Source organism: Chamaea fasciata, unplaced genomic scaffold (assembly GCF_029207755.1).
Source record: "Chamaea fasciata isolate MVZ Bird 193981 ecotype frontalis unplaced genomic scaffold, bChaFas1.0.hap1 SCAF_5, whole genome shotgun sequence".
NCBI lineage: Eukaryota > Metazoa > Chordata > Aves > Passeriformes > Sylviidae > Chamaea > Chamaea fasciata.
Window position 1 is genome coordinate 73,707,413 of NW_027094090.1, and position 25,014 is coordinate 73,732,426.

The 25,014-nt window shown below is 42.1% G+C and overlaps 1 protein-coding gene and 1 long non-coding RNA gene across 4 annotated transcripts in view; one reads left to right on the forward strand and one right to left on the reverse strand.

The window, feature by feature from the left end:
- RERG (RAS like estrogen regulated growth inhibitor) overlaps positions 1-25,014 on the forward strand; it is a 98,710-nt gene that overhangs the window by 14,873 nt on the left and 58,823 nt on the right. The gene's annotated exons all lie outside the window — the stretch shown is intronic.
- Positions 10,869-12,437, reverse strand: LOC136290322 (uncharacterized). The gene is made up of 2 exons (XR_010721092.1): positions 12,349-12,437; positions 10,869-12,165 (listed from the first exon to the last, which is right to left on the reverse strand). It is a non-coding gene; the product is annotated as an uncharacterized lncRNA (long non-coding RNA).

Sequence of the window (25,014 nt, forward strand, 5' to 3'; positions counted from 1 at the left end):
CATTCCAGCTCAATCTAGACCCTGACTCCTTGGACCAAGGACTCTTCCTGCTGTCTGAATGATTCAAACTGCCCCATCAGTATGCTTTGTATTTTTCAGTCACATAAACACCGGCTTACCACAACCTTCTGTCTTCATCTCCTAGATACAAGCTTTTAGTAGAAGGCTTCTTATCACAGGACAGCAAGAAAATGCCCACAAGTCACGAGATTTTCTGTTCAACAGCGACATGGTACTTCTACATGAGCCTGGCTTGGACTGCTCAGAGGAGCAAAAATTAAAAAGGGGTGGTTTGCTAAGAGCTTAGGTAATTAAAACAGTGAGGAGATTAGTAATGACTAGCACATGACATGTCAGGATCATGGGTCCAATAACAGGAGCTGTTTAGCTGTGTTGCCTTTAAATGCTGACCTGAGTAAAGTCAGTGGGGCTCCTGCATTTCTTTTTCCCACAGGGATGAGTATCATCTGCCAGGATAAGCCTCAGTTTTCAGCTGAGGCTTCACTGAAAGCAAAACTTCTTAATGTAGCCTTAAATAGTTTTAGGGTAGTACCAGCACCCTTCTAAGTTTCCTAGGACATTGCTTAGATTTAATTATTCAGACTTGACATTTCTATGCTGCGTGTCTGCTCCAGGCTACTTTTTTTACTGGAAGACGTCTGCAGAAGCAATTCAGACATTTCTAAGAACAAGCTTAGGAAAACAAAAAACAGCTGTGTGTCTGTGTTAAAAAATATTCTTACAGCAGCTTTACCCAGGTGTTCTAGTCTTTTCAATCCCCAAAGCAGGAACATAAAATATGACAAGAGTGGGGTCAGGATAGCAGCAAGAGTATTCTTTCTCTTTGCCTCTGAAGGTGTTCCTGTGTTTGAAAGCAAACCAATGCCTCTGGAAGTTCCAAGCTGTGTGTCACATGCTGGAGGCACAAGTTAAATTTTCCTCACAAGTTTATCCTTATGGAAGACATTCCAGCCCTAGATATAGGATGCTTTCTTTTAAAGAAGCTTTGTAGGGAAAAAAAATTGACACAGACCCTCTGAAGAAGTAATCAAGTACACAAGAGACAAGCCCCACGAAATGAAGAGCAAACAGCAATTTAGGATTAAGTTTGCCTTTACATTATCTTATCTGAAACAGATTTGTCTTGGGAAGCAGCTCTGGAAGCTAAAAAAATGCAACTCCCAGCATCAGAGATTAGTGGCAAAGTCTTAGTTGCTGTACCTCATCTCTGCACATCACTGTGAAAGTTCCTCTCCTCTGTGCTTGGGCTTTGATGGAGCTTTTTACACTCTGTATCTTTTCTCCATCCAGAGCAAGTAGGATGGAGAAAAGATACAGAGTAAGAGTACAATCAGGGTATCATTTATTTTTCTATTTTATCTACTGTCCTACATAGAAACCATTCTAGAAGAGTTATTTTTCCATCCACTTCAATTGAAGATCAGTTGCTTGCAGCCTGTTTATTTTTAATTGTTTTGGCTTTTTAGTGCCAGGCTGCAATAGTTCCAAGTGTTCAAGTAAGGGTAGGGAGCAGCTTAGGAAGAAATTATAATACCCTGAGTATAAACCACACAGTAGTAGCCCCAGAAACCATTGTCAGCGCATCACATTAATTTTGAGTGTTCACCTTACTTCTAGATGTTTGTCTTAGCTAAATGCTTTTAAGACTCTTAAAACAATTAGTGATCCAAATGCCTTCCCGAGGTTTAGCACTTGCAGAGCAGTGAGGCAGCCTTTGTTTATGGCCAGGCTCCAGTTCAGGCTGCCCCAAGCGATGAGCGTGGGGCCCTCCGTGCACTGGCATTTCCATCAGCCCAGCAGGACACTGCTGTTTAGCTTTGGTGGAACTTTATAGCCTGTTTTATTGCCAGCAAGGCCAGCAGTGTGATGAATCTTTCAAATAAATCTCCTCTGATGGATTTGCTGGCGCCTTACTTAGATTAGGGGTGAAAAGGATCTCCGTCAAAGCTCGACGCATTTACCACCAACACAGGCCCCATTTACCACCATTAGTGCAGCTTTAACCAGGAAATTTACGTTAAAAACTACATTTGCTCTGTGGGGATACAGCGTAGGCGAGTGTTGTGTGCGTGCAGTGAACGACACAATGCTGACATGAGTTTTTGTTTGGTATTACCCAAAGTCAGAGGTGTATACACAGCTTGATAATTGTCTCTTCTGCTGTGTTTTCCATAATGCAACAAGTGAGTAAATGAGTGCTCTGGAGTTTGTCTGCTGCTGAAACAAGCTGTGGGGGAAATAATTCATTTAAGGGCAACTTCAATTTCATCTTCACTCAGAAAGTGAGCTTAATGCAATTTTTCTTTATAAAGTAACTTCCTCTGCCCTTCCCTCTGGTTCCCTCCACTTTCTGCTTCAGTGCTGCAATCCTGGAGCAAACTGTTTGAATGGCATTTTTCACCTTGTCCAGTATTGCCACAATGAAGAATTTGTTATCCCAGTGAGAATAAGGCCAATTTCAGTTTTGCAGAATCCTAAAACCTTGGGAGTATGTCCACATTCGGACTTTGGTTTGTACATTACTTAGAGAAAAGCAGGAAAAAAAAAAAAGGCCCGGGTTGGTTTGTAGTTCTTGATCCTGTATGTCATGGTATCCCCATTAAAATGTACCTTGTTTGCTTAAGCCCTAAGTTCTGTGGAACTGAAAGCTTTTAGAACCTGTTTACAGGGCAGCATCACCAGCCTATGCAAGTGTTAAGCTAATCATTCTGACTCTAGCCTGCTGCATCTGCTGGTTGAAACAAAACACCCCTTCAGCATTTGTCCCTGTGCACAGGAGCTGAAGGGTCTGAAATTCCCTGGGTCTTTCCTAGGCTTTCTCTGTACTGTTACAAAGGAGGTTTTTGATGGATTGCCACTGCCTCCTCTTAGGATCTCTTTATTCCCTGTTTCCTTCAAGTTATCCCTCTGCTGAACAACAGTGGGAAGGGGGTCTTACAGCTCTGCTGCCATTCCTGGGGACACATCCTTCAAGCCTTTGTGTCAGACTTTTCCTGCTCAAACCTTTCCTTTGCTCATGATTTTGCAAAAGTTGCATTTGATTTATCATTTCCCCTGTGGCTTGCAGGGCCATGAAATTAGTACTTACATTAATTTTACACCTATAACAAGTGATAAAAGTCTGATCTTTAGCAAATATACAGGAGATGTCTACAGATTTAGAATGTCACATTGTTTTTCTTCATGGAAGCTTTCCTTCAACATATTTCCATGTCTTTGTATATGAAAAAAACCCAGGTGATTTTGGGAAGAGCTTGAGCCTTTTTGAGTAGTGGGCTTAAAAATCTGTTTAGAAAGGAAAAAAAGTTAACTGCTTTACTAGTTTGATACAGAGTATTCAGTAATTTTCATCCTGTGATATAAGCAGAGATCACCTCCCCCTGCATTTTTGAATCTCCTAGGGAATCACAATCTGATTTGCATATTTGTGATACTAATTATCCTGAATGTTCCAGGCTACTCCAAGAGAATTTTAATTCCTAAAGAAAACAGTTTGGATGTGAATACTAGTGCAAGGATCACATTTATGTGCACAGAGCAAATGAACAACAGTCCTGAAGTCCACATGTGTCTACACCAACAGTTAATTAGCAGCCAGGAAAAAAAAAAAAAGCATACATTTCAATATTTAACCTTTAGGTCAGGCTGGTGTAAAGGTCTGAAGAGACATTACAATGTTCTCCAGTAACTGTGTCTCAGAATGAGCCACAGTGAGCTGTTGTTGACAGCAAGAGACTTTGGTCCTAGTTTTACAGCATCTCTTCTTAATTCTGCTGGAATTTATTATATAAACTTGAAAAATCTTTGACCAGTTTGGAGTCATTTACTATCTAATGCTGAGACACAAGGAGAAGGTTTTATTAAGCTCAGAAAAATGCTTAAAGTCATTGTCTTGGGGTAGCTGTACAGGTGCAAAGTGTGGATGACAGTGAAAATCTCCCGGGAATAGAGTAAAAGGAGCGGAAGGTGGAAGGGAATTCCTGCACTCTTATTTCAGCGATTAAGATTCTTTTATTTGTGTGTGAGGTTTCAGAACACACCTGCATAACATCTTCAAACTTCTCTGAATAGTCTCAGTGGCTGAATACACACCTCCATGGGCTTTTCAACAAAGCTGAGATTCTCACAGTGCCTGCTGCCATCAGTCAGGGCTGCAGAAAAGGCAGCGTCTAAAACATTGCAGTTAAGTCATGAGAAATGACAATGCTTTTGTGACTAAAGAAGACTGCATCTGGTTCTCGGCCATCTGGATGATTTTATATGTGCTCTGCTCCACAAATCAAAAAATTTCTTGAGTTAACCTCTTTCAAAGATCTCCATCAAAGAAAACCAGCCAAGCAGCACTTGAAGTCTCAGCACAGGTATTAAAAACAAACAAACCTGACACAAGAATTACTGTTTTTCTGATCTAGGATTCCTTTCACCACAGTCACAGCACTATGGGGTAGTAGTTCTTCTTAAGGCTAAACAGATGAATTGTCTTTTAAAGTCTATCATCTAGAAACTTCTGCAACAGGTTGACCACACAAACCAATGTCAGTGAAATGGAGAGCAAACTCTGGGCAATTGCATTTCATTTTACTGTGATTCTTAAGTTACTGGCTTATGTTTCATTCTTCTTCTGCCTGGCTGCTTTCTTTTGCAAGGTCACTTTATGTGGAAGGCAAAGTTCTGTGCTGGCTGGGCCATCCATAAGGTGTTCTTTTCCTTTGGAAGCAAGATAACACATAAACATGCTTATTATTCAGAAGTCTAATTGTATTTCAAGCTAGAGATATTCAGAGTGCCGCAAGTGTGTGGTTTTGTTTTGGGGGGGTTTGGTTTGGTGTTTTTTTTGTGGCTTTGGTTTTTTTTTTGTTCATTGTAGAAGCTTTTCTGGGGTTTGTTTCTCTTTTTTTAAACAGTCTCCAGATTCCTAGGTTAAAAAAAAAAAAAACAAACAAAAAAAACCCCAAAAAACAACTTATCTGTCTGTAGCCAAGCAGCAGAAATATTTGTCTCACTGTAAACAAATTCTTCAGCTACACCACTGCTTTAAAACATCCTTATCAAAACCCCTGTGGGACCACAGTGTTCTTCAAAGGCGCCCTACCAACCTGAGCACTCGGAATCAATAATTTTAAGTCCCTCAGTTAAAAGGGACATTAAGTCACTGAAGAAGAAGGTGTGCAGCCACTTGTGCCTGAGCAGGGTGGTTTAGTCTGAGGATCTGAGCTGTGGGACATCCTTTACCTGTGCCCCTGTGTGCCAAAGGGGCACAGCTAGCCAGGAGATTATCCAGACTGAGTGCAGTGATCCACTTTCCAAGTTTCACAGTGCTTTATGTAGAGCAATCCTAGTTTTAATGCAAGTAGTCCCACATCTCCTAATGGGGGGGCTGCATACTGGGGGAATAGAAATAGAAATCTGAGGGTTCTCCCACTCCTTGTGTGGTCTTGGCAAGCCACAATTGTTCTCTGCCTCAATTTATGCCTGTCCCTGAAGAACACAGTACCTTTTAATTTCCTGCTTCCTCTTTAATTATGGCAGGACCCAGCAAGCCCCAGCAGAGATTAGAGGGTTCTCTCCACTGTTTGCTAGAAGGCAAGCAGAAGATGTGCAAAAATCAGCTGATGTTTGTATAGCAGTGAGTGCCTTGTTTGCAGTGCACCATATGGATTTTACGTCTGGCATAATCCTACAAGCAGATGCCTGAAGAAGCAACTGCTCATCTGAAATTTTTACTGGGGGAACATCCCATTTCCTTTACACCACAACCTCCTCCTTCTCTAGCACATAGAAGTTAAGTGTAGTTATGACTCAGGGGAAATGTTTTCTCCTTCAATTTAAAGAACTTTCCCTGAATATCCTTTCTGTGAGGAGTTTTCTTTGTCATGTTTCTTAGAAACCACTCACAGAGTTTCCATGCTTCGGTAGACTGTATTTTATATGTAGTAGAAAGCTATTTGCTCATACTAATATTATGATTTTGCTGATCATCAGGCTTCAAATAAAATCTTTAATAGCCCAACAGAACAGTTTTGCTCTCCCTCTTTTCTGTCTGCAGGAAGCACTGAGGAAGATGCAAGGCAGCCCTCATGGGAGGCAAACTTCTTTATTTGGAAAAGACTACCCAAACAGCAGCTAGGACAAAGTAAATGATGCAGTGCCTACCTGAATTGGTTTGGGATATCTATATCTTATGATGTAGTTGTCATTAAGGAGTAGATGTCTTTGAAAGCCAACCACTTGAATTCACATTTTGTATCTGTCAGAGATTTCTTGTACAACCTTAGATCAGTCACTTCAATTCTAATGTAATTATTAGACTAGAAGTTTACTTCAAAAAACCCTGGGGGGAATAAATGCTTTTAGACCTTTAAATAGCTGAATACCACATCAGGGGGAGGTTCCACACATAAGCATGTCAGTTTGTGTTGTAACTGTGTAAAAATGGTTGGGAATAGATGAGACTTCTTTTGTGGCTGCCTCCTTGGCTTCCACATTAGTTTTTCTCTCTATCAATTTTAATGTCAAAAAAAATTTCTTGTAAAAGAAAGAGACCATAAAGATCATGTCTGAGAAAAACATTTGGGGGTGTGAATATGTGTAAGGCCCATTTCCCAGGGGAGAAAAAGCCATCAATCAGAATATTTTAAGCTAACAAGTTTTTATCTCCACCTGACCCTTCCCCATCTTGTCCTAATATCTCTAGCAGTATCTTCAAAGCCCAGTGTCTTGTTGTAGTGGTTTGAAAGCACAACAAATGAGAGGCTCCAAGTCAGAGATACAATTTAATAGGAAAAAAAGAAAGTAAAATAAAATAGATGCAATAATACAAAAGACCACTGACAGAGTCAGAATACAACCTGAGCGGAGTGATGGAAGCAGTCCAGATGAGATGGTCTTCCTGAAGCAGTGATCCTGTAGAAAGGTCTAGTAGCTCGGGTCCTCTGGGAATCCAGTGGATAAGCACCCCTCTGGTGTTCAGAGTCTCAGCTTACATCCAGGCTGGAATGCTTGATTCCTCCCTCTGGGTGGAGCATCTCACAATGGGATGGTGAGTCATGTGATAAGGCCTGATGGGCCCATTAACAGGAGATAGTGGAGGAAGGGGTTATCTGTGAGTCGTGTGGCAAAGGTGTTGATGGGCCCATTAACAGAAGATAAGCCAGAGTGGAGGAGGCAGGAAGCACTGCCTCACCTGGTTTCAACAGTTCATGAAGATGGTGATAGAATATACTTCAACCCAGGACACTTGTCCATTCATTGGGCATCCTTCAGAACATGTTCTCTGTGTGGAATCTCAAGGACACGAGGATTCATGGATCCCTCAACTCTGGGTGCTCCTGCTTGGATCAACCAGAATCCACTGCTTAGGTGCCTTCACTCTGTCCCACAGAACATATCCCTGTGCTCCTGCATTTCCTCCCATCTCACTGGTGAGGCATTTAAATACCACCTCCAACTCCTCAAACTTTTGGTGCCTGACCCAGGAATACACCAGGACCCTTCTGAAAAGCAAAAAGCACATTGTCTTCCAACAGAAGTACAAGAAAATTCTGTTCCTTGTGCGGTGAGGGGCAGGCTCATACTCTTGCTTTAAAAGGACTGGAGGTTATAAAATGTTTCTTAATGGAATGTTGGAGACTCAACAAGTTGGTTCAAAGAAAATGTTTTTCCTCTCAGTCCATTTTAAAATCTCCCCCTATGTTTTTTTCCCATTGGCACTGAAGCACTCATCTGAAATAGCTCTCCCTGTAGAAACTTCTGTCCCAGAGAACATCTTCATGAAATATCCCAGTGGTACTTATTAGCCCTTAAATGTGTACCTGATGCCCTTTTCCTGCAGAAAACAGGAGGGCTGGGACACTAAACCAGCCTGCAAGCATCACAATGCAGAAAGAATTAAGGATGCACTAAGAATTAAGGATGCTTCCTCTCAAGAGCCAAGACTATAGATAGACATCTAGTCAGAAGTCAATCCAAAGCAAGCTATAAAAAGCATCCTACTTTCCCTGTAAGTGTGAAAATTTACTATTAACAAATACTGACATCCTGCTCCACACAGTTTAGTTAGGACAGCTTAAGCCAGATGAGAAATTTAAATATCCTGCCTGTGCCAAAGGGCCTTCCTGCAGTATTTCTGCCTGCAAAGGGACTTTGCAGCAACAGGTGTGTCAGAAAAGATGTGCAGAATTTGTTCTGCTAATGGGCAAAGATGAGCAAGCAGGGCCTTACAGGTAGATTGAACCTAATTCATTTTCAGCACATTGCAATGACAGCCAGGCTCTGAGGTGAGCATATCCTGCAAGGAGCTGTCCTGAAAAGAACATTCCCAAAGGACAGGGAAATTGCTCTAAAATAAGGAGAGATAGTGTTAATTTCAAGCATAATGAATACTTAGCATAGCTGTCCAGATTCCAAGTCTAGTGTTTTATGATTTAATTGAATTCCTTTTCAGGTATTTGTCCTTGCTCAAAAAATGCAGCTCCAAGAGCTCAAACTGTCTAATCTTTCATTTCCCACATCAGGGATTCAGAAATAAAACACAAGCTTACAATATTGCCTGTGTGGTATCAAATGGCTTTTGGAACTGTCTAATTGATGTTTCACATCCTGGTTTATAAGCCACCATCATCACATTCCCTGTCTGAAGGGGCTTCAGTGCCTTACACAACTTTTCTTACAGGTTCTGGAACAAGATTTGCAGAGTCAAGATAATGAGGCAAAGTTTTTGGTAGCTAGAGCTCAAGACTATAGAATTGCACACTTATTGCTTCAGGTTAAGACACCAAGATTTTAATGACTGGCACTGAAATGTGTAGAGACAACTCACCAGAAGAGGCAGTTCTTCCCTGAACCTGGTGGGAGATGGTTCTGTGTCAGAACCAAGGCAAAGGAGCATTGACCCTTCAGACCTGTCCCACCAACTTGCATCTCATGCTGTCCTTCAGCTCTTCGTTCTCCACCACATATATTGAACCTGTATGCAGCACACCATGTGTCCCATTGGGACAGACTTTGTGTCTTCAGGGAATTCATTCGCTGCTAAACTCCAAGGGTTGTCCATATTTTCTAGATAGCACGTGGTGTTTTATGTGCAAGGATCAGAATACAGTACCAGCAGATAGTTACTAGATCACAGGCATACAAGGAAAGTAGGATTATCAGATCGTGAAAAAACTTGGACTTGTTGTGTATCCCATAGAAACAGCATAACATTTTTCTTGGAGAATGGCCACTCACAAATGAGTCAAGCCAAAAGTCTAGGAAAACAGCAAAAGAATCACTGACTAGTTCAGGCCCAAATGCTAAACCTTCAGTGCAGAACATTTTCTACCTAGGAAGGTTTCTTGGTGCTTTCCACTGACTGCAGCCTGGCACCACCTTTCCTTTCATGGCATCAAGTCATTCACATCCCTTTAAAATACAGTTTTTTCCTAGGACCTGCATGTTTTTAAGTTCAGAGAACCCAACGCCAGTCCTTGGTAAGGCTGCATCTCTTCACCTGGGAGTCTTCTTGCATTCCTTCACTTGCTGAGTTCCTAAACTCTGCTCTCCCCTAGCTCCCCTGTTAGTGGAGTTACCACTGACACTGCCGTGAAAGTCACACCAAGCCAGGCACAGACTTTTAGGACATGACTGTTCTCTCAGTCCTGCATATTTCCCTTTCTGCCTCACCATTTTCTGGCCTTACTCTCCTCTGCCTTGCTTGGAACCTCCTTTTCATCCACCCTCACCACTCAGTTTCTAAGACTTCATTGCTCTGCTTGGCACTTCCCTGGGCCCTGTCCAGCAGGCAAGAACAGATGGCACAGCCTACTTAGCCCCAGAGAGGAGAAACAAAAAAGTGTTGCCTTGGTATATCAGTGCTGCATCTCTGCTGCCTGGTGAAGCATAGGCTGAAAATCTCATTCTCTACATTGTGGCTCCTAGGAGGAAGCTGATTATTTAAATGTGATTTGCAACACAGCTCATGATTTCTGGACAAGTCATTTCTCAGAGCAAGGAGCCCTATAGGGGAAACAGTCTCACAAAGCATTTGGAGTGTGCAGGTGGTCCATAGCATGTGAATGTACACATGATCTCCAGTATAGGAGATAAAGTGACCTCTTTTCCATCAGCTGAACCAATCTTTTTTTTAAAAAAATAAGGCAATTAAAAAAAAAAAGAAAAAGCTGCTGAAGGCCCATGTGCTCATAAACACACACCATCATGAACTAGGAGAATTTAGATTATCCCAAGGATTATTTGACTACCATATACAGAGATCAGCTTCTATTTGCTATAACCCAGGTTGTGTGGTTGAAGCTGAATATAAGTTAGGTCATTTCAGATATTTCCCATTCTTCGCAGTACCCAGAACTGGGCCAGTGATCCTTGGGGTCCCTTCCAACTGAGCATATTCTGTGATTGAGTAATGAGAGTGAACCTTGTCTTAAATTGGATTCTCAGCTTTTTCTCCAAAGCATGTAGGAAAGGCATTGTGAAACAAATCATAAAAGGCTCTTTGGAGCCTTTATCTAGCAGAGCTAGATAAAATATAGAAAATGCCTGACTCACATGGTGGGAGAGCCTTTGAAGTGGGGAAGAACCCCTCCAAAGATCTGCTCCCAAGCTGTTCAGACAGGATTCACATCAGCCTTGTGTGCTGTCATATAAAAGGACGGTTGTGAGGAGGGGATCTGACTGCCAGCTTCAACACATGGCCCTCACAGGGTGCTCTGAGCTGCTCTTCCATCTCCAGACAATAAGCATGTGCTGAATTTAACACTTGTACCCTCAACATGGGCACAGTTTGCACGTAGGAAGCAATCAGTGTATAGCTCTGTTACAAAATTGACACTTTCTGCATAAAAGCCGTATTTCAAGAGCAGGTTTTTTATTAAATTGAGGTCAAATGGGCTCCTTTGCTTCACTTAGACTAAATACAGAAAAATAAATACTTCTAAGCCCAGAAGCTGACCATGAACCTCTAAATTTTAAAAAAGCACTTTATTCTCTACAAGTATTTAATGTTCATGTATATTTTGATCTCCAGGACAAGCATATCTTCTAAAACGTATTGCAACTGTAAAAACCAAACATGTAACACCACTCACTCCTACTCCACAACAAAACAAAACCAAACCCAAAGCTCTCCAAGAAATTAAAATTATTATCCTAATAAAAGGAAAAACACAGAGGCAGCTAGACAACCTGAACTTGCTTAGCCATGCTCTTGAGCAGAGACCACTAATTAAAAAGAAAATTGGTGGTATTTAGTATCTTTCCACATCAGGATGAACACAGGAGTGTTCACAGAAATGGGCTGGAAGCCTCACTGGCCACAGTTAAGGATTTGTTAGAGTCACCCTCCCACAAGATAAAATGGGACACACAAGTAATCCAGTGGTAGTATTTGAAAGGGATAGGTGTGAATTAAAGCTTGAGAATAGATTTTTCCAGACAAAGCATCTAATCCCAAGGCTTGTATAATACAGCTGTGTACAAGGCATTAACAGCAAGCTGCAGTTCCATGCCCAGGGGCACACAATGATCTGATGTCCTCTTTTAAACACATTATTAACAGCAGTATCTCGATTCCTCACGTGGGCATCAAGCAGTGGGCATTCACAGCTCTACCCTCTCCCATTTCAAGCTCCTTAATCCAGGATAAAACTCCCCAGTGAGACCAACAGCAGCAGATTTTGGAGCTTCACAAAAGGCCTGTTATTTTCAGCACACCTTGTTTCCAGCTCCACGCAGCTACAAAAGTTAACTGTGAGCTCATTTTCTTATTTAAATAAGTCATGGTTCACTTTTGCCTCTTTAAAATTTTATGCAAGATGAAATGTTAAAGCTGACAAGCTTGAAATGAAATATCAGAACATTCCTTGACCTTGTCATCACCATTCGCTTTCTGCTCTTCTGTGCAATGAAAATATTTTACTTTAAAAACCAGCATATTCCCATGAAACTTGTTGATTTTCATGAATTGGCATTTTCCAGAAGGGGAAAAAAAATAGTTAGCTGGAAAATTTTCAAGTAGCTCTCTACATAAGAAATGCAAAGCAGAAAAATTGTCCCAGCCAGTCCAGTTTGAATTCCCCAAGAGTTTCTCATTTGCTCCTTTGACTGTGGCCAGAAGATCAAGCCTTCACTGAATTCCCTCCTGCAAGACTGTGAAAATAGTTCTCATTACTTTTTGGGTTGCTTTACACTCTCATAAACCCACACGTGTGGATTAATGGAACAAATGTAAGCAGTGGGTAGACATGAAAAATCCCTATTTGGTATCCAAACACAAAATCAGTGTTTGCTTGGGAACATCCCCAGTTACTGCTTTCTGTGGAGGGCTCTTACCTTTGTCGTGTGGCACCTTCCCCTCTTTCTGATGGTGCATCCCTCCTCCCAGAGAGCATTCCCTTCCAAGCTCAGACTACCCTAAGCAGCCCAGGGGCTTGCAGTTTAAAGGGAGTGCTGCAATCAGCTCATCTCCATCACCTGGCCCCTGATTGCCCACAGCCTGCATTTCCCATTAGGGCTTTGTCCTATGGAGAGGGTGATGGAGAAGCAGCTGCCCTGAGGCCAGCTGATGCAAGTGGCAGGGCAGGCAAAGTGGCAGAGCTCTCAGCAGGGGCTCTGCAAGCTCCTTGGCTGCTCTCTGGGCTTGGCAGGTTGCTCTGGAATGAAGCTGATGGCGGGAGACTGTTGAAACCCTGGAAATTTAGATTTTAAGATTTTAGTCTATATTAATATATATGGGGCAATACAGAGGATTTAAGGTGTTGTTTAAGTCTTTCTTCTTCACCTTCTTCGTGAAAACCACCACTTCTTTGGGTGGTTTTTTCTTACTGGGTGAAAGCATCTGCATTGCAGACCTTGGATGGTCAATTATTGGGTTAGAAGTATAAATAATATAGGTGTCATCTCGTTATTGGGTAAATAGTGCTTAAAGGACCTTGAAAAAGGTTAGAGGCACCTCCATTTTCTACCTTGTTAGTTACAGCTCACAACTCATGAGACTGTGCTATAGGCAAGAATTAATAAACACTGAGTCCGAACACCAAACTGCGACTCCCGTGTATTAATCCCGGCTCTAACACGAAGAAAAGAAGATAAACCCACAGGAGAGGACACCACGCTCTAAACATGCATCACACTCCACAATCCAAGCCCATTAGAAGAGTAAAATACCAGCAAAACTGAGTGTGAAACAATCTGGGGGAGTCTGTTAGTAATATAAATAATTTTGATGTGTGCAGCAGCCTGCTTCCAGCTACTGAAATTGAGTAATATACCTGAGTGGTCAGCCAGAGGCCAGAGTGCATTCCTACATCCCAAGAAAATCAGCAAGCCCTGAAGTTACTGTGGTGCTGAAATACAGTTTTTAAAGCTGTATTTTAATTATTCACTCTTGATGAGGAAGATTGTTTGTCTAAGCATTAATTTTCAAAATTACAAGCCATGATCTATAAATAAAAGCTTTCTTTTCATCATTTACAGCTACATTTGATATTGGCCTTGCTAATGATGTGATGTTTATGTCTGTGTAATTTATGAGTTATCCAGCAAAAGCACGATATTTCAGCTTTTAATAGCTGAAGGAGAGTTTATTGGGAGAGTTTACCAAACTGTGCACTTCATCAGAGTAAAGAGGAATCCATTCTTTATAACACTACACAAGTTATATCAGGACAGGGCACTATCAGCCTATAATGCAGTATTGCCGGGGGGGTGCAGATTTGAGAAGTATATATATATCTCAAAAACTTCCCAGTATTCAGCTTCAGTTTTTCATAAATCTACAGGGTTTCATTCCTGTTTCACCTTTGTGCAGATAGGAATGGTGGAACATATCCAAGATGGAGATGAAGTAGTCTTCTCATCACTATGGCTTTTTTTTTTTTTTTTTTTTTTTAATAAGATTAGATTTGGTATCTCAGTGTACAGCCTTGTACAAAGGGTCAACAAATGTCCTCTGCAATGTTTTTGTCCTGTATCATTACACCAGGAATCGTGCTGAACTGGGGCCACAATACTGCTCCACTGTATACAAGCATATTTCACCTTTGGAAATGCTGAGGAAGGAGATGGCTTATAAATCTCAGCTTGTTTCTTCAAAACTGAAGATATAGAAAGGAACTGTTTTGCAACTATCTTATTGTAAAACCGTTCTGTTGTGTAAGAGATTTTGCTGTTAGAATGGTATCTCAAACTTTCACATAACTTGGTTAGGAAGGAACGCAAAAAACTATTTTGATTTTATTTCTCAAAGGTTTCAGAACAACCTAAAATAGTTTGTAAGTCTTGCAAGAATACATTTTATAATAAAATTTGTGGGACTCTGCTTCTGCTTAAACTGGAGTGTAGAGGGAAAGAAAACCCCACAACAATGTTTAAGCAGAATTTGCTGAGATTGCCATAGGTCTGATTTGAGATGGGAATATAGTTTTTTTTCATCTGTACTGTCATGGTCCATTTAGTGAGAAAGTATCTTAAATGTACTTTGTGTTTACTCTTCTAATCTCACATTAACTTACTGTAGCCCACTATTTTTTGCACTTTAATTCTGTCTCTGAGAAATTGGGAGGTTCAGACTTAATTACACAAGAAGTACAAATGTAATTGGCAAGGGAAAAGCAATACGGGGAGGTACTTCTGGAAAAGTGTGAACCCTCACCAAAAAAAAAAAAAGTGGAATGAGAAAATATGTGAATCCAAACATTTCATTTCACTGCTGTCTTTGTGATCCTGGTTTCCTAAGTAAACTTCATTTTTCCCCCATCCTTCTATCTTGCTCTATTTAGCCATCTGTCTCTTATTTTAATTATTTGCTGACCAAACTGCATCCAAATTTGACAAACAGATATAGTTACCTGAAGCATATTGTGTACTGATAGTACATGTAAAGCCCTAGTTGTAGAAATTGTTCATTTTAAGCCCTCCTCTTGAGGTATCTGAACTTAATCTTGGGATTCACATCTGAAAAAAAACCCCAAACCCTGAGTTCCCTCAGTGTTGCCCCTCCCAGACTGAGTTTTTTCCATAGTTTCACTTCAGTTCTCAGCACACCTGGCCAGGTTGTGTTTGATGCTGTGCAAACACAGGCCAAGGGCAAAGATTATCACGAGTGGTCTCATAGGGCAGAATAATGCCTAGAAAATAGCTCTGGAGTAAAATACATTCAGACATACGAACCGGTGTTGTTTGCCCTTCCCACATTGATTCGTGTTTGTAATTAAGAACCTCAGTTAAAGGATGAGTCTAGGGGCAGTTCTTCATCACTTGTCATATTCCCAAAGTGAACCAAAGAGAGAATTAGAGGACTTCACTTGAAATGGTTCTCAAGTGCTGAATTCAGCTGCAGCTCCAACCCTGAATTTCTATGCCGAGGCAGATGCCTCTGTTGCAGAACTGTAGTTAATTATTCATGGCCCGTGAGCTGCAATGAAAACAGACCTGGAGATGCGAGAGTGATTTTATGCTTGTAAGTCAAATTCACTAGCACTGAGTAAGCAGGTGCAGCCTCAGCAATTTGAGAAAAATAAGTTCTCCAGTAAAACTAGGCCAGTGTTTAGGGTGCAGGTGGCAGGAGGTTTTGGAAGAAATGGATGTGGCTGATTTGCTTTCCGTAGCAGTTCTAATGTAGTGTGCAGTTCTAATGTAGTATAATGTAAATTCTGTGTATTTACTACAACTTTTACTTTGCTACAGCTGTTCTTCTTTCTGGAAATGTGTGCTTGCAGGCCATGATAACAGATGCTATACAGACAGTGTGTTTCAGTGATGCTCAAAATGCAGTAGGTGCTAACAACCTAGACTGCTGAAGTTCTCTGTACCCTGTCAGTGAATGCCATCACACATTATCAAGCTGCTGAGGAAACACTAGAGTCCTTTCTGCAGGAGAAATGAAATATTTAGTCCCTAAGTCCCTGTGGGGCACAGCAGGAGCACAAAGGGCTCTGGAGCTCTGCTCTCAGCATGGTTCTGCAGTGGCTCCTAGCTTTTGGCACAATCACCACTAGGAGCAAGTTGTTTCACTTTCTCCTAAAACAAATATGGCTTAAGGGGAAACTGTGGATTCTTTTTCATAGCACAAAGTAGCTGTGACTTTTCTGGACAGAAAATTACGGGCTCCTGTAGCCATCCCAGCTTCTAGACTGGAGGCTGGCAGAATGGAGCTGCCTGGGTATGCCAGGAATAACACAGCTCCTCTCTCCTGCAAGGGTGGCCATCTGTCCTGCTCTGCCTTGGAACTACACTGTGATCTTTGGCAACCTCCTGCTTCCACCCTTCTCCTTTATGGAATGGGGTCTTGCAGTGTTTCCTCCACCTCCCAGGCCTGCTGCAAAGCTCTAACACACAAGATGCTAGAGAGGTCTAAAAATATCATGGCTGCTAAAATTTGGAGAGCATTTGGATCAGAAAAAAAGCCAGTGGGAGGCATCTGGAATCTATCCCAGATCCAACAAGGTGCATTCATTTCCAGCTAGACTTTGTCACCTGGGTGGCAATGAATCAACGAGAGGAGAACTTCTGTTTCACATGTGCTCTAGCAAGACACTGCATTATTGTTTGTAATACAAGTAGGTCCTGGATAAAATTCCAAATAGCACTTGCTTTGTACTTTTGTGCCTCTGGCAATGATGTTAAGTGCATAAATATTGCAGTTCTGCATTGAAAGGTGATTCTGCTAAGGAGAAAATTTAGATGGTTTGAATTTTGGTAATATTCTGATGAAAGACATGTTTTAAAATCCTCTATAAAAAGAAAAAAGGCAGGGGACTAGGGCTCCGAAGCAGAGATCTTGGCTGTCTTCCTCAGAGGCAGTGCAATGCCAAGACCCTAAGAATCCCAGCCTTTGTGCTGACTGATCCCAGAGATTCCTGGGCTGGCAGGAAAAACTGTCAGAACCAAACCATCTCTTCAAAAAGTTTCAACTTTTACAAATAAGCAAATGTTAACAGAAAAAAAGGAAAAACCCCTAAAAAGCCCAAAGCCAACCCTCCTGGAAGTTTTTTCAACCGTGCTAGTAAACATTGAAGTGCAGTGGCTCCAGCTAAGCAAACGGGAAAGCATGCCCTGCTGTCTAACTGTGCAATCTGGCAGTGGCAAAATAAAGACTAGGTTAAAGGTGTGTTGGATCACAGCAACCAAGAGGTTTCTGGATCTCCAAATAACACCATGTAACTAACAAAGCGCATAAAAATAGTGCCCCTTTATGAGCTAAATACTCTTTTACCTTCAGGTGATCAAGGCTGATGTTGTGGTGACGCCATCCAGGAGAGCAAACTGGAACCCACTGTTGCCCAAAACAAATAAATAATGACTTCAGGAAAAACGCACTTCTGTTCCCTCCTTTTGATTGGCAAAACCATCCCTGGTATTCCAGTGCCTCCCTAATTGACAAAACTAGCCCTGGGGATAATTATGGCTGTCGTGGAGAGTTCTGAGTGTTGCATCTCTATCCATGAGGTGTTATTCCAGCCCCGTTGCTGGGATACCATTATGTTTTGGGAGTACTCATGGTAGTGATACTGCCTGGAGGGGATGTGGGCAAAACTAGAAATGTCTTCCCCACCCACCCTTCATGTTCAGTGTGATGGTAATCACTGTTCCCTCTTTCTAGGCGGGGCAAACATCCTGTCCAGCTGTGGAGAAGGCAGCTCCCCCTGGGCACTGCACACCCTCCATTCCTTCCTCCCCGCAGAACTGGGATCACAAACTGTGGCCCTTTTGCCATTCTGCAGCCCATCAGTACAGCTCCACTCATGTTACAAGTCACCTGCAGTGATTCACCTTCCTCTGTGGCCAAAACACCCATGTGTGGCACCTCAGCCCATTCCCTGGCTGTTTTGCAACCAAATCTCCATCCAGGTCTGCAGGGATTAACAGCATTGTTTGCTCTGTCTGCCTAATCTATATTTCTCCTCTTCCCATTTTGTTATTTGCTTTGGGATACATGTTTGAAGTGCTATGACTCACTCGACTCGTGCTCCTACTGCTTGAAATTAAAATAGGAAAGCTTCTCCCTCTATACCCTCCACCTCCCAAGTTTCTAATATGTTGCCTTCTGAAGCCATACAACACCTTATAAATGTTTCACCAGAAAGGAGCTGACAGAGAATTCCCATCTGTCACATTAACACAGCCTGGTTAAAATATTTTTAAAAATTAAGATATTGTATAGAGGGAGGGAGTGTACAAGGAGCTGCCTATGTGACCGGGAAAAGGAGAGATGACAGGAAACTGTGAGGTACTACTGCCTTGGGTTTGAGAATCCATGCCCACCCTGAAACTTGCTGCTTTTACAGAGGATGAGCAACCACCACTCTCTGCCTGCACTGTTGGTGGTTAGCACATCTGTGACTGTGACCTTTGCCATCTTGCTCTGGACCCTTAAAAACTGAGACACTTTTGCTAGAAGTAAAAGATATGATGCCTAACAATTGCCAGAGCTTAAATGGGAATACTTGAAAATTAGCTCTGCCTACATTATCAGAGTGGGGGAGGATTCTGTGTCTTAACAGTATGTTTTTTGTACAGTGTCTCCTTTCAGCCAAGCTGCTGTGCCACCAAAACCATTGCTTTGGGCATGGCTATGGTGGGTTCTCAGCCTCAGGCATGGCTGCTCTATGTGAAACAGGAGGTTCAGATCTCACCAAGCCAGCAGTGAGTATGGTCACTTAGGAAGGAGAAGCAGAACAGCAGAGTAATTAATGTTTTCTGTTGGCAAGGCTTTGTGGCTATGCCTCTCCTGCTACACAAAATAAAGACTGGTTCTTAGCCCTGAGTTCTCCTCAGAGCTAACTCCACTCAAGCCCAGTTTGTCTCAGAGGTAGCTACTTAACACAGTCCAAAACAAAGATGGGGCAACCTGATGAGTGAACAGCATGAATGACTGAGGCTATTTCCCACTCCTGCTCTCTTCCCCTGGGTCATTCAGCAGTGTCTGTTTGTGCTTACTAGTTCAGTCTGACCCGTGGGACTCTTCTTTTCTGGGGCTGTCCTGAGTAGGAGTGACTTTATGGGCTCACAGATTTGCAGTGGATGAAGCTACATCACATTGTATTCAAGCTGTAAGCCAGAGACAGTAAAAGAGAGCAAGGGGGGGGGGGGAACAAAACAAAAAAAATAACCAAAACAACAACAGCAACAAAAAAACAACTCCAAAAAACAACCCCAAAAAAAGCCAAATCTTTTTCCTTTTTCCTTTGTAGGACTGCTTTAATTGTGGGATGTAAGCACAGCTAGTACATCCGTATTTCTCAGTTCCACTGAGTAGGAGGAGGTGAAGTGTTCCATTGCGGCTTTCCAGGAACTTGCTTCACTCCGCCTCACTCCCTGTGCCTCACGCAGCAGCTCTGTCATCGTGCAGGATGCTGCTGAGCTCGTGTTTTAGCCCGTGCCCATGTCACAGCCCATGAAACACAGCTCCCCCTGGAGCTGTCACAAGCCAGCCACACTGCAGCCCAGCTCTGAGTACAGAGGGGACAGAAATGGGTGGCTTGACAGCCTGGATCCTGATCTCATTTCCACCTGCTGCACAAATGTTCCATTGCTCTGGGCCCTCCCTCCAGCTGTCAGTTTTGTCTTCTGCAAAGCAGTGAGAACCTTACAATAGAACTCCAAGTTTTCAGAAGAGCTCAGCCTCCCACTCTGACAGCCAGACTTCACAAGGAAATCACCTCTGCTCTAGGCACCAAAATATTCATAGGCAGATGTTGCTTTTTGTCTTCTTTTCTGCCAGAGTCAGGATTAAGTGCTTGAAACAGTATTTCGTGTTTGGGCTCAGATGTTTATTAATTCTTATCTATATTACAGTCTCACAAGCTGTGAGTTGTACAGCCCTTGTAGCTAACAAATTAAAAATGGAGCCGTATCTCTCTCTACAAGGCCTTTTAAGGATAAACTGTCCAATTAAGAAATGACACCTAAATTATTTTTACTTTTAACCCAATAACCAACCACCCGTGGCCCGCAATGTGGACTTTTCTATCCAATTACAAAAAACCACCCAGACCCATGAAGAACAAAGTGAAAAAGAAGGACTAGCCTACACCCTAAAGCCTCCATCTTGCTTTATATATATATATTACTATATTCTAAACCCTTAAACTCTAAGTTTTCCACCATGTGATATTACACACTTCTATTCAAACTACACACCCATAATCCCAGTTCTATCATTCAATTTTGGAAGCCTTCTCCACAGTCTCAGGTCAAATGCAGTGTTTTCTTGGGGGTCAGTGCCTGTCAGCACAGAAAGCCTAAAATTCTCAGTGCCCAGGGTTCCAACAGGTAGAGAAGAAGCTTAGCACACTGTGTCCTCAACTTCTCACACAATCTGGGCAGCAGACACTGCTGCTAGGGTTGATGGAAAGTTTGAAAAATTTGCACCTTCTTTAAGAAACTGAAAGTTTTTCAGAAAATCTGGCTCCAATTTAGGTGCTGAGCTCTCGAAAATTTGAGTCTGAGCTCTCTGAAAAATCTGGCGTCTTACAAAGGAGTGCTGTGAGGATATATTAATTAATGTGTGATCCTGGGGTAACAGTGTTGACAGGCCTGCTAAACTTTGTAAAGCAGTGAGGAAGAGTTGCATGTGTTGAAATTTCAGGGAAAATACCTAGTAGGTGAGAAATTATGACCTACTGTGGATGTGCCACCACATAAGGAAAACCACAGTAAGTTCTTCCAGGCTGAATTCTGCCACTGGCAGAATGAATACTGTTGCCAGTGACAGATATGATACTATTGGCACACAATTTTGGAAGCTTTAAAACCTTAAAGTACAGGCTTTCAGTGAAGTGGAGAAACACAATCTATCTTTAATCCTGGCTTCCTAGCCAAACAGTGCAAAGAATGTTTGAAAGCTGTTGCTGTGTTGCTATTGGTTTCAACTAGAAAATTTGTTGTCAGGTGGACTTAAATTTTCCAGATGACAGTAATATCCCTGCAGGAAATGAGGAGGAGATGAAGCAATGTCTTTCAAACTGCTGAGGGATGAGTTTTGTAAAGGAATTATGCAAATATGATAATTGTGTGTTTTCCTTTTTAACTGTGCAAAAGGAAAACAAATGCGTCTGGGAGATGCCTGTTGTTCTGCATGTTCACTGGTGTTACACCTGCTTTGTGAAAAGTGTTTGTGACTGTCAAGGGACTTCACTGTTCCTCTCAGGGACAACCAGATAACTCTGGTTTGGAGGAGAAATAGAAAGGGTCTGTCTTCTACTGTAGTTCTTTCATTTCTGGTAGCTTCTCAAACACAGCTGGAGAGCAAGGCTGCTTCTGGCACATCCCCACTGCTTGGGGCAGCCATACCTTCGGCAGGTTAGCAACATTTATCTTACAGCTCCATGTTCCAAGGAGCTTCCATCTCAGTTTTGTAGTGAGCTCTGCAGCCACAAAGACGGAATTCTAATGAGTTCAACAGAGCTGCTCTACTTCCAGTCAGAGAGAGCAGCCAAGTAAATAATCTTTTTGCAGATGCACTGGTTATTTGTTCATACATATATACATGGACAGCATAGTATTCCAAGGGCAGTGGAATTGCCCAAGCAGGTTTGGCATTTTTGCCCTTTGTTAACTGTCTTACCTCTCTTCTCAACATTTCTCTCATAAGATTTCTCTTTTGTTCTTGGAATACTTAACTCTCTTGCCTGCTCCTGCCAATTTAAAAGATAAATGGAAAAAAAAAAGAGGTGGGAAAGTTAAATGATTTCTGGAATGTGTCAGCAACAAGTTGAATCTCTTGGGACCACCTTTGACATACAGGAACAATAAGTTTCAGAGAGGAAATTGGTTTCCCCATAGCTGATGGTTTTCCTGGATTGGGTTACCCCACTCCCACCATGTTGAACTATTGAATGCTCAATTAGTATTCCCCAGTGTCAAATGAACTGAGCCAACTCCAGAAATTCTTCCCTGCAGTATCATTTTTCAGGCTCTGAGAAAAGGACCTACTGTTTCACTCAGTGCAGCAAACAAGTTCTCCCCTTCTCAACCCTGTGCTGTTTTGCTTTTTTTAAAATGTGGTTCAAGGACACCTGCAAAAATAAACAGGAATGGCAAGTTATTGCCTTCAGAATGTGGGGAGAACTTCAGCAGACTAGTTTATAAATAGATAGGCAGATGGATATAATGACTATAGTATCTTGAAGTGTTTTGGTTTGGTTTTGTTTTGCTTTGGGCAGTTGCTATAATACTCTGTGTGGTTCTCACAACAGTAATGGATTCCCAAAGTGCAGATGGCCAGCTCCATTTGGAGCTACAGGCCAAAAATCATGCTGCCAAGCCCAAGGACTCAGCAATCATGACCAATATTTCACCTCAGATGAAGGGATTTCTTCACAAGCTGATGAAACTGGGCTTGTAACTTAAAAAAACAATAAATATAAAGCATTGCTTGTATTTCATATTTATATTTTTGAATCTTTGTAATGTGTTTGGTTACATTTTCATCTCATCTTTATATCCAAGAGTCATAAATTTCTTGCTTAGTAATAAAAACAGGGACCGTAGTGTAACACCAAGTTTCAAAGCAAAAGCTTTCACTGGAGTAGAAAAAATAACAGAAGTTAGAAATTAACTTTTCAGGCTCAAGGGGGGTCCAAAGATAACTGGTTCTGGTTCAGCCCAGTGCACTTTCCCAGAAAGTTTCATCTCGGCTTGAATCACTCTCTAAAGAACTCAATGTAATAGACTCTGCAAATCTTACCTGCATTAACTTTGTTAGGTTTGCTTATTATAGCCATCTTGACCCAGCCTTTGCTAGGGATGTTGGCCTCTTTTCTGTTGGCCAGGCTTGTTTTTGTGGTCAGAAGAAGCAGATAAATAAAAATAAGATATAGCTATGCCGGGTGCTGGACACAACTGAGTGCATCATGCACCAAGATGCTCAGAAGAATGGAAAAGCAGAAGTTATCTAAACTTTAAATTTCAAATCACAGCTGAATTTTAAGCTGAACTACCAAAGAAATCTGCAACAGTTTGGCTATTTATTCTGAAGCGAGTTTTAGCATTTTGGTGCTTTGCAGTGAGATCGTAGATTGTTTTTTGAGAATTGAAACACTCAGCCTTGAGTAAATAATAAAGAGCCAGTCTTCCCAGTTCAGCCAGGAACTATTTATGAGAAAACTGCGTGCACAGGAAAGTATCAAAGAGGATCTACTTGGAAAGTGATTCAGGAGAAAAACTGAGCAGAGAAGAGAGACAGGGGCAGAGAGAGACAATGGCTCAATTTTGTTAGTCTCTGATCTCTGACAGACACAGGGCAGCTTAATATTTGATAGTTTTCATGATGGGGTGGAAAATATTCATATGATACTATGCTGGGATGGGCAAGAAGTGTTCAGAGAACGGAGTAAGAATTCAAAATGTTACTGGTGAGTTGGAGGAGTTGTGACTATTCTTTCAAGAAAAAGATCACTTCTATTTAGAAAAAAGGTTTAAATACAACATTGACTAGTGGAAATTGCGGCAATCAGGTAGAAGATATTAATGGCATGAGTAGAGCTTGGGGGTTGTCTGGCTGAGAACCACTTTTTCCGGCAAGGACTTGAGGGTTATAATGAGTCAGAAGCTGTGACTGTGAGTCAAATCAGCCTGTGGCAAATAGGGAAATTATCATACTAGTGTGTTTAAAACCAAATATCACCTCTAGTAATCACTCCACTCTACTTGCAGCTCCTTAAGGTTGGGAAAGCAACAATTAGCATTCTACGGCCTTTAGAATGCAGTTGTACTTACAACAAAGCAAAGCAGTGATCTTAAAATTGCAGTAAGGAGTATTCACTTAGATCTTAAGGCCAAACATCCAACAGAAGGATGAAAGACCCCTGAAACAGATTGCTGTGGGAAGGTGGATGAATCACAGGAGGCTCACAGCCACAAGATAAAGATCTGCCAAAAAAAGCTATAGCTGAACTGGCACAGGGCAGATTGCATGACCTCAGGGTCCTTATTCCCAATGATTTGCTGGTAAAGCCTATACAAAAGAGGAAAATACTGTCACCATTTTGATGCCTTGGGAAGGCTGACCTGAAACAGAGACTGGACAGAGCTAAAAAATAAAGTAGGTATTTATTGAAAGGCCTTTTGGGTACACCTTGGGCAGGACAGGACCTGACCGGGGCTACACCCAAGGTGGACTAAGAATGGTCACAAAATGGCTGACCAGTCACAAGGTCTTACATTTTTATAAGTTTTGGCCCATTTGCATATTGGGGTTTAATTGTCCAATTACAGCTTCAGATTGTGAGGTCTCATCCTTCTTGTTCCTCCCTTCAGCCCACCGTTGTCTGTACTTCTGGGCCTGAAAGTTGTCCTTGGTCTTCATCAGGAAAAGGATTTGTTTTGTCTCCCTACTCTATGAAGAGAGCTGACTGGCACTTAATATGAGGCTCAGAACTGCATCCCTAGGCAGCACAGAATGTGAAAAACATGAAAGCTAAAACTTAAGGCATCAACTTCTTTAGCACTCTGGGCAAAGTGCCTCCCTTTTGGTACTGAGTGATTCTGAGGGCGATGGCAGCTGTTCAGTGCAGAAGGCAGCTCACAAAGAAGCAGCACAAGGGTGAGTGCAGGAGTGTGATGAGGCTGTTGACTCAGCCTGCATGGTGAGCCGTGGCTTCAGAGTCTTTTGCCATCACAGGATGCTCAGGAGAGAGGCAGGGGTGGCATCACTGCCCACCACTTGCTTCCAGAACAGCTGGGTGGTGCAGCTGGGGCCATGTGAACAAAAGGATTCAGAACTCAACTTCTTTGGGGTGTACAGCACATGTGAAGGTGCAGCTCCCTGGCCCAGAGAAAAGCCCTCACATGCCTCCCCTTTGTTTATCTCTGAATGGTGCAAAGGGCTGCTGCAGGAAACCTTGCTGATGGTTTGGCCTTCTAGCAGGATTCCTGTTGAGCAGGTATGAGAGAAATCCAATGTCCCCCCTGCCTCACCTCCTCCTGGAGCCCCTTACAAGAGCCAGCATGGTTAACTGGAGCTTTAGTCCTTAAAGACTGCAGACCTTACTCTAA